Raw genomic sequence first — 10,104 nt, 5'->3', positions numbered from 1 at the left:
GGTGGGGAGGGCGCGAATCCGGAAGCAACACGGCGGATTTGGCTGCCGCCTCTGCCTCACCTGCTACGGCTCGACCGGGGAGAGAAGGTGAGGAGGGGGTTTCAGGGCGGCAGTGTGGGGGATGGCGTAGGCCGGCGGCAGCGGCGGCGGTGATGTGGGTGGGAATCGAGACAGGAAGAGGTGGGTGGCGACTGCGCGAGGGGAGGGGAGGGGAGGGGAGAGGTGGATCGCTAGGGTTAGCTATGCGAGAGAGAGGGGTGGATCAGGTTAGCTGAGAGAGCGGAGGGGTGGATGGACGGACGGATGGATGGATGGACAGATGTTTGCCATGTCACTCATCCATGCCATAGCTGGTTCCACCAATCAGAATTAAGCATTTTTTGTTTTTTTCTCTTATAGTTTGTACCCTCTTATTCAGGCAAACATTTAACCTCTTATAGTTAGTTTAAATAAACCAATATTTTGTACATGTGTGTATTTAGGCATGGCAAACAATGTTGATTTGGGAGGTTTTCATTTTCTTTGCTCAAAAGAACCATTTTTCATTTTCTGAGTGACCAAAATGTGTTTTTTTGTAAAGGAACTACCATACATTTGTTGTAAAATGGCACTAAATCATTTTTCTAAAATATTAGTCCATATTTAATGTATAATTGACCAAACGTTGGGCGTCAAAATCTTTTACCCACCTCTGATGAAAAAGACAAATTTCCATCGATTCAGCACGAAGCGGGTCAAATTTGAACTGCAGCTGGCTCATAGTTTGCTCTTTATTTTTTGCAAAAATCATTTCTAGGTACATAACTATCTATTTAATCAGAGAAACATCAAAATGTTTCCAAGATTCAACAACTAGCTAGGAATGGTCAAGCCCGTCGTTTTGACCGCATTTTGAAACGGGCATAATTTTTTTAAAAAATGGCATAGTTTGTTCAAATGATCTCATATTATGCACAATGGTGCATCTTGGAATTCCAAACAATGTTGACTAAGAGATTTTTCATTTTCTTTGGACAAAAAATTCATTTTTCATTTTTCGAGTGCCCGAAATGAGGTTTTTTTGTGAAGGACCTACCATATATTTGTTGCTACATTGGACCAAATCAATTTTATAAAATACTAGGCCATGTTTAATGCACAATTGACCAAATGGTTGGGTGTCAAAAGTTTTGATCCACCTCTCGTGAAAAAGACAAATTTACGCTGATTCAGCTGGAAGTGGGTCAAATTTGAACTGCAGCTGCCTCATAGTTTGCTCTATATTTTTCCTAAAAATTATTTATAGGTACATAAGTATCCATTTAACCAGAGAAACACCAAAAGTTTTCCAAGATTCAACCACTAGCTAGGAACGGCCATTCCCGCCGTTTTGACCGCATTTTGAAACAGGCATAAAAATTAAAAAAAAATCAAAAAATTGGAAAACCTTCGCATTGTGTCATTATATATGACCAAGTTACCAGGAAAAATAATAAATTTTTAATACGACAATTCTTTTAAAAAAGTGTTCTCATAAATGAGTTATCATGCGTGAAGATTCATGGCTTTCAAGCCAAATGATCAATCCTATGGCCAAATTCATGGCATAGTTTATTCAAATGATCTCATATTGTGCACAAGGGTTCATATTGGAATGGCAAACAATGTTTCCTAAGGAAGTTTTCATTTTCTTTGGCAAAAAAACCATTTTCCATTTTTCGAGTGCCCAAAATGAGGTTTTTTTGTGAAGGACCTCCCAAATAATTATTGAAAAATTGGACCAAATCATTTTTATAAAATACTAGGCCATATTTAATGCACAATTGACCAAATGGTTGGGTGTAAAAAGTTTTGATCCACCTCTCGTGAAAAAGACAAATTTCTGACGATTCAGGTGGAAGTGGGTCAAATTTGAACTGTAGCTGCCTTGTAGTTTGCTCTTTATTTTTTACAAAAATCATTTCTAGGTACATAAGTATCTATTTAATCAGAGAAACACGAAAAAAATTCCAAGATTCAACCACTAGCTAGGAACGGTCATTCCCGCCGTTTTGACCGCATTTTGAAACAGGCATAAAACATTCAAAAAAAGTCAAAAAATTGGAAAACCTTCGCATTGTGTCATTATATATGACCAACTTACCAGGGAAAATAATAAATTTGTAATACGGCAATTCTTTTTAAAAAAGTGTTCTCATAAATGAGCTATCATGTGTGAAGATTCATGGCTTTCAAGCCAAATGATCAATCCTATGGCCAAATTCATGGCATAGTTTATTCAAATGATCTCATATTGTGCACAAGGGTGCATATTGGAATGGCAAAAAATGTTGCCTAAGGAAGTTTTCATTTTCTTTGGCAAAAAAACCATTTTCCATTTTTCGAGTGCCCAAAATGAGGTTTTTTTGTGAAGGACCTCCCAAATAATTATTGCAAAATTGGACCAAATCATTTTTATAAAATACTAGGCCATATTTAATGCATAATTGACCAAATGGTTGGGTGTAAAAAGTTTTGATCCACCTCTCGTGAAAAAGACAAATTTCTGACGATCCTGTTGGAAGTGGGTCAAATTTGAACTGTAGCTGCCTTGTAGTTTGCTCTTTATTTTTTACGGAAATCATTTCTAGGTACATAAGTATCTATTTAATCAGAGAAACACCAAAAAAATTCCAAGATTCAACCACTAGCTAGGAACGGTTATTCCCGCTGTTTTGACCACATTTTGAAACGGGCATAAAAAATTCAAAAAAAATCAAAAAATTGGAAAACCTTTGCGTTGTGTCATTATATATGACCAAGTTACCAGGAAAAATAATAAACTTGTAATACGGCAATCCTTTTAAAAAAGTGTTCTCAGAAATGAGCTATCATGCGTGAAGATTCATGGCTTTCAAGCCAAATGATCAATCCTATGGCCACATTCATGGCATAGTTTGTTCAAATGATCTCATATTGTGCACAAGGCTGCATCTTGGAATGTCAAACAATATTTCCTAAGGAAGTTTTCATTTTCTTTGGATGAAAAAACCATTTTCCATTTTTCGAGTGCCCAAAAGGAGGTTTTTTTGTGAAGGACCTCCCAAATAATTGTTGCAAAATTGGCCCAAATCAATTTTATAAATACTTGGACATATTTAATGCACAGTTGACAAAAATGGTTGGGTGTAAAAAGTTTTGATCCACTTCTAGTGAAAAAGACAAATTCCCGCTGATTCAGCAGGAAGCGGGTCAAATTTGAACTGCAGCTGCCTCATAGTTTACTATTTATTTTTTTTCCAAAAATCATTTATAGTTACATAAGTACCTATTTAATCATAAATACATGGTTTTGGTGGCGATACGTTGAGGTTTGGGCGGTGGCCGAGGCCCCCAACTCTAGAGCGCGTAAGCTCGCATGCCTGCCGCGTGGTCACCGCGTGACCGTGGCGTTGCCATGTGTTCGGGGCAGCCTAGGCATGCCTAGTAGGTTGGGCACTCCCCAGGTAGGTGCTAGGAAGAAAATTACAACATAAGATTCTCACGAGGAGACCGATCGATGCTCAAACATGAATTAGCAGCCAAGTGTTTGATTAGCGGTACCGGAAACGTACATGGCTAATGGGCGTGAGTTTTGGCTGAGGATGATCAGTTACTAAGAAGACCGTCTTCACAAATTTTCAGCTCAAAAGGAGGAGCCTAGGTGGTACTTGCTTTGCAAACTACCACACTGGACATAAATACGAATGTTTAAGCTCGGCTCAAAATAATGAATGGATTGAGCTGGCATTTGGTGGAGGATGGTTATTTGGGAATAGGAAAGCACTGTAGAAAATGGATACTATTTGGACATGCCAAAGTGGTACTTCCTTCACAAACTGTTGTTCTAAACAAAATAGGAAAATGAATATTTTTGAATTATTTTTGAACTAGGCAAGGAAGGTTTTTACATATTTGACGAAGATATGACCCAAAGAATTTATGAGATTTTTTTGGGAATTTTGGGAATGATAGAAATATAGGTTGCTTCACAACCTAGGGCAAAAACTGCCACATGGACATGACACATAGGCAAAACTAATGAGGTGGCGCCTAGTCATAGCAACCCACCACATTTTACAAGGCTATGACCATCTATATTGGTCGTTAAAAACTAGAACTAAGGCAGCGGACTAGCGATGTTTGCTTTATGACCATTTCATGTAAGGAAATTACGACCTTTCTGACCAAAATGGTCGCAATGGTTTAGGGTTTGGAGCCCCCCGAACAGCTTTTGACCAATTGGTCTGAAATGGTCATAGATCTATGACCATTTCTTCCAGGGTCACTGACAGAAGGTCACTAGTTGACATATTTCTTGTAGTGGTGGGGCAGGTGTCTTAGCGATTTTTTGGAGAAGTTGCAATTTTTTCGGTCCCCTTCATCATGGTCTCAGGCGGAGGTTTGGCTGAGGGCCGCGAGATCTCGGCGCGCTCGTGTTTATCGCCGACGACTCCGCTTGGCTTCAGGAGGCTTCACTCAATGTCGACGCGCTCCCCGTCCGCGGGGCGACGCAATTTCGCGCGTGCGTCCGTGGTGTCCTCCTGCGGTAGCCGTCGACCCAGTATCAGTCGGCTCCAGCAGCTTTCCCCCTCCCTGCAGCCCACCGGAGCAAACGTTCCGGTCGGTCGAGGCTTCAGCGGTGGGTGAGGCTTGCGGTGGCCCGCCAGTCGGCCACCCCTCAAGTCACGGCAATCAAGCCCGACGAAACTCTCGACGGCTTGTTCGATCTGTCGACTGACTCTGTAGAGACTGCATCCGAGTGCGACAGCAGTGACCCAGCGGCAGAAGTTTTGATGTTCAATGGACCACATGGTCCTTCTGGCTTCACCCGTGAAGACGGAGGTGATGGGGACGGTGATCCGTCGCGCGTTCATGAAGAGTACCGCCCCGAACCCCTCTCTTCGCAGCAGAGGGAGGAACTTCGCCGCCCGAACATGGATGCACTGCATACTCCTATAGTTGGAGAAACCCCTGAGGCCCAGGCCTTGGAGCAGGCGCGCTTGGCCAACTTGGCTGAGCGCACTCGACTGGAGAACCTCCAGCGCGCACTTGACAATCACGCTCGGCAACGTGCTCCCGAATCCAGTCGACGCTAGCTATTTCCACCTCCGACTCAGGTATACCGAACCCCGATCCAGAATCTAGCAGCTGCTGCCCGGATAGTGGAGTCAATCCAACCTTCCCAGTCAGAAGCTGGCCGAGGTCTGGTGCAGATCCGAGCTTTGCTCCAGGCGGCGGGAGAACAGAATACAGCCGTATCTCAGTCGCGGAATAGGATCCATAGCAGATTCGTGGTTGCAGACATAGTTCAGTCAGTCCACAGCCCAAGATCGTCCCCGAGGCGTGAGGGACGTGGAGATCGACGAGATTAGTACAGAAACCCTGAGCAGTATGATCACCGAGTCGATCGCGATGATTGTCGTTGAGTGCCCACGCCTCCCCCAAGGAGTGGGTCGTACGTGCCTCGGCAGCATGAAGACAGGCGCCCTCATAGTGTTGGGCAAGGGATTGCAGTCGACCCCAGGGATCCAGACTTTGATGTGAGATCTATTCTCGTTCAGGGCTTGGTCGACAGAAACAGAGCTCACTGAGAGGGCCATGACAGGGATCCACAAAACAGCACCAGGGTGCATGTCTCAGGTCCAGAGTGCTTCAGCAGAGCCATCAGGGCTGCAGTGATCCCCCCCAACTTCAGGTTGGCGACTGGAGTCAGTAAGTTCACTGGTGAGTCCAAGGCTCACACCTGGCTTGAAGACTATCGAGTGGTTGTCCATATTGGTGGCGGCAATGATGAAGTGGCCATGAAACACCTTCCTCTGATATTGGAGGGCACGGCTAGAGCATGGCTGAATCAGTTGGCACCTAGCAGTATTTATACTTGGGAAGATCTCGTCCGAGTGTTTGTCAGAACATTCGAGGGCACTTGTAAACGGCCGGCAGGTTTGACAGAATTACAGTGTTGTGTTCAGAAACCGAGTGAAACTTTGAGGGATTATATCCAGAGATGGATCACCCTGCACCACATGGTGGAGGATGTGTCTGATCATCAGGCAATTTGTGCCTAGGAAGGTGTCAGGTATCGGGAGTTGAATCTGAAATTCGGTCGGACAGGAAATATGACTCTGACTCAGATGATAGAGATTGCCACCAGGTATGCCAATTGTGAAGAAGAAGAACGACTCCGGAGTGGCAAGCACAAAGCAGTCGCTCATGAAGCCGGAGGAGGAAACTCCGGTCGGAAACAGAATCGCAAGGCCGAGCCAGCTGCTCCTGGTGAAGCCTTAGTTGTGGTTCAAGGAAAGTTCAAGGGGAAGCCCAAAGGGCCGTGGAACCCCAAGAAAGTAAAATATCAAGATGGAAATGACGTGCTGGATCTGCCGTGCCACATCCACACCAAAAAATATGAAGAGGGTAATTTCATTCATCCGAAGCACACCACTCGGCAGTGTCAACTCCTAATCCAGTAATTCCGAGAGAAACAACCCAAGGAAAAGGAGAAGGAAGCAGACAAGGCTGAGGATGAGGAAGAAGAAGATGATGGTTATCACCACGTGAATTCCACTCTGATGATTTTTGCTTACGTTGAGAGCAAAAGTCAATTGAAAGTCATCAATAGAGAAGTGAACATGGCCGCTCCAGTGACACCCAGTTATTTGAAGTGGTCGCAGACTGCCATTACATTCGACCAGTCTGATCATCCAGCGCACATAGCCACCCCTGGGAGGCAAGCACTGGTGGTCGACCCGGTGGTCGAAGGCACTCGACTGACAAAGGTCTTGATGGATGGTGGCAGTGGCCTGAACATACTATATGCAGAGACGTTGAAGGGAATGGGCATTTCGATGTCCAGACTCAGTGAAAGCAATATGAGTTTCCATGGGGTCATTCCAGGCAAGAACGCTACATCACTCGGCCAGATTGCTCTCGACGTGGTTTTCGGTGATTCCAAGAATTACCGCAAAGAAAAGTTGACATTTGAAGTTGTGGATTTCTAGAGTGCCTATCATGCCATTCTGGGAGGCCAGCTTATGCACGTTTTATGGCTCGACCATGTTACATGTACCTCAAATTGAAGAAGCCTGGTCCCAAAGGGGTGATCACTATCACTGGTAATCGGAAGAAGGCAGAAGAGTGCTTCCAGAAGGGTTCAAAGATCGCCAATGCACAGATGGCCGTGGAAGAATTATAAGAATACCAGAAAAATGCAGATCCGAGTGATTTGTTGTGAGCCAAGAAGCCAGCCACAGATTCAGCATTCCAGTCGTCTAGTGAAACGAAGTCGATTCACATTCACCCGACAGACCCCAATGGTGCTCCGACTCACATTTCAACCACACTCAACTCCAAATAGGAAGAAGCGCTCATCCAGTTCCTCCGTGAGAACTAGGACATCTTTGCATGGAAACCTTCGGACATGCCGGCTGTTCCCAGGGGACTGGCTGAGCATCGTTTGTGAGTCGACCCAAAAGCGAAACCAGTCAAAGAACATCTTCGACGGTCCGCCGTACAGAAGAGAAAGGCAATCGGTGAAGAGGTGGCTCGACTTTTGGCAGCCGAGTTTATCCAAGAGATTTACCACTCCGAGTGGTTAGCCAATGTTGTCATGGTCCCAAAGAAGGACGACTCACTTCGCATGTGCATTGACATCAAGCATATCAATCAAGCATGCCCGAAAGATCACTTTCCTCTCGCTCGCATCGACCAGATAGTCGATTCAACTGCGGGGTGCAAGCGTTTGTCCTTTTTGGATGCCTACTCCGAGTACCACCAGATCCGTCAGTACGGACCCGACGAGATAAAGACAACTTTCATCACCCCGTTTGGGTGCTTCTGTTATGTCACAATGCCATTCGGTTTGAAGAACGCTGGAGCCACATTCATGCGGATGATTCAGAAGTGCCTGCTCACTCAGATCAGTCAGAATGTGGAATCATACATGGATGACATTGTGGTCAAGTCACGTAAACGTTCCGACTTACTGACTGACCTTGCTGAAACCTTTGCCAACCTCGGAGGGTATGATATCAAGCTTAATCCATCAAATTGCACGTTTGGAGTTCCGGGCGGAAAATTACTCGGTTTCTCGTTTCCGAACGAGGGATCGATGCTAACCTAGGGAAAGTGGGTGCTATACTCCGAATGAAACGCCCTGTGCGTGTGCATGATATCCAGAAGCTTACTGGTTGCTTGGCCGCCCTAAGTCGATTCATTTCTCGCCTCGGTGAAAAGGCACTGCCTCTTTACCGACTGATGAAGAAATCAGATAAGTTCGAGTGGACTCCTGAAGCTGATGTAGCATTTGCAGAGCTAAAATCCCTGCTTTCCACCCAGCCGGTGCTTTCTGCCCCAATCAGTAAAGAGCCTTTACTGCTTTATATAGCAGCCACTGGACAAGTCGTCAGTACAACACTTACGGTCGAGCGGGAAGAAGAGAGAAAAACCTACAAAGTTCAGTGCCCAGTTTATTATCTTTCTAAAGTTCTGACTCCGTCAAAGCAGAGATATCCGCACTATCAGAAGCTCGTTTATGGAATTTACATGACCACGAAGAAGGTTGCACACTATTTCTCTGATCACTCTGCTACAGTCGTCAGCGACGCTCCATTGTCAGAGATTCTGCACAACAGAGATGCAACTGGTCGAGTGGCAAAAATAGGCGATTGAACTCCTTCCCTTAGATATCAAGTTCGAGGCAAAGAAAGCTATTAAGTCCCAAGCAATAGCAGATTTCCTTGCCGAGTGGATTGAACAACAACTGCCGACTCAAGTTCACTCGGAGCACTGGACCATGTTCTTTGATGGATCCAAAATGCTGAATGGTTCCGGTGCTGGGGTGGTTCTGGTATCCCCCCGAGGAGACAAGCTCAGATATGTCCTCCAGATTTACTTTGATTCCTCCAATAATGAAGCTGAATATGAAGCACTCCTTTATGGGTTGCGTATGGCCATCTCACTCGACGTCCGTCGCCTTATGGTCTACGACGACTCAGATTTGGTAGTCAATCAAGTGATGAAGGAGTGGGACGTCAGAAGCCCAGCCATGACTGGTTACTGCAACGCGGTGAGGAAGTTGGAAAAGAAGTTTGAGGGGTTAGAGCTCCATCACATACCCCGACTGAAAAATCAAGCAGCCGATGACTTGGCAAAATAGGTTCCAAGAGAGAAGCCATTCCCAACAATGTGTTTTTGGAAGATATTCACACATCGACCGTTCAAGAAGATCCTTTTACTGAAGAGCCCCCGCAACCTAAGAGCACCACAGATCCGACTGAAGTCGAGGTCCCAGCAGTGGTCGACCTGATCATGGAGGTTCTGGTCATCACACCCGACTGGACAGTGCCGTACATTGTGTACATCCTCAAAAAAGAACTCCCAGAAGACGAAGAAGAGGCTCGGCAGATCGTCCGTCGATCTAAGGCCTTTTCTGTGATAAGAGGACAGTTGTTCAGGAAAAGCGTGACTGGAGTCGGTCAGAAATGCATAACACCAGAAGAAGGTCGAATGATCCTCAATGACATCCACTCGGGAACCTGTGGTCACCATGCGTCCTCTCGGGCCATCGTGGCTAAAGCATACCGAGCCGGATTCTATTGGCCACGAGCAAATGAAATGGAAAAAGATATAGTCGACAGATGCGAAGGCTGCAAGTTTTACTCCGACATGTCTCACAAGCCAGCGTCAGCCCTGAAGACCATTCCCCTCGTCTAGCCCTTTGCTGTTTGGGGACTGGATATGGTTGGACCACTGAGAACTTGTAGGAGTGGCTTCACTCATGTGCTCGTTGCAGTCGACAAGTTTACCAAATGGATCGAAGCTAAACCTATCAAGAATCTTGAAGCCAGCACCGCCGTCAGTTTTATCAAAGAATTGACATTCAGATATGGAGTCCCCCACAACATCATCACTGACAACGGATCGAATTTTGATTTCGATGAGTTTAGAGCTTTCTACGCTTCTCAAGGCACACGAGTCGACTATGCCTCAGTCGCTCACCCGTAGTCGAATGGACAAGCAGAAAGAGCCAATGGCCTAATTCTCAAAGGATTGAAACCCCGACTGATGCGTGATCTCAAACACGCAGTAGGCGCTTGGGTCGATGAACTT

This window comes from Triticum dicoccoides, chromosome 7A, assembly GCF_002162155.2.
Source record: "Triticum dicoccoides isolate Atlit2015 ecotype Zavitan chromosome 7A, WEW_v2.0, whole genome shotgun sequence".
Lineage (NCBI taxonomy): Eukaryota > Viridiplantae > Streptophyta > Magnoliopsida > Poales > Poaceae > Triticum > Triticum dicoccoides.
This window is presented reverse-complemented; position numbering follows the sequence as displayed.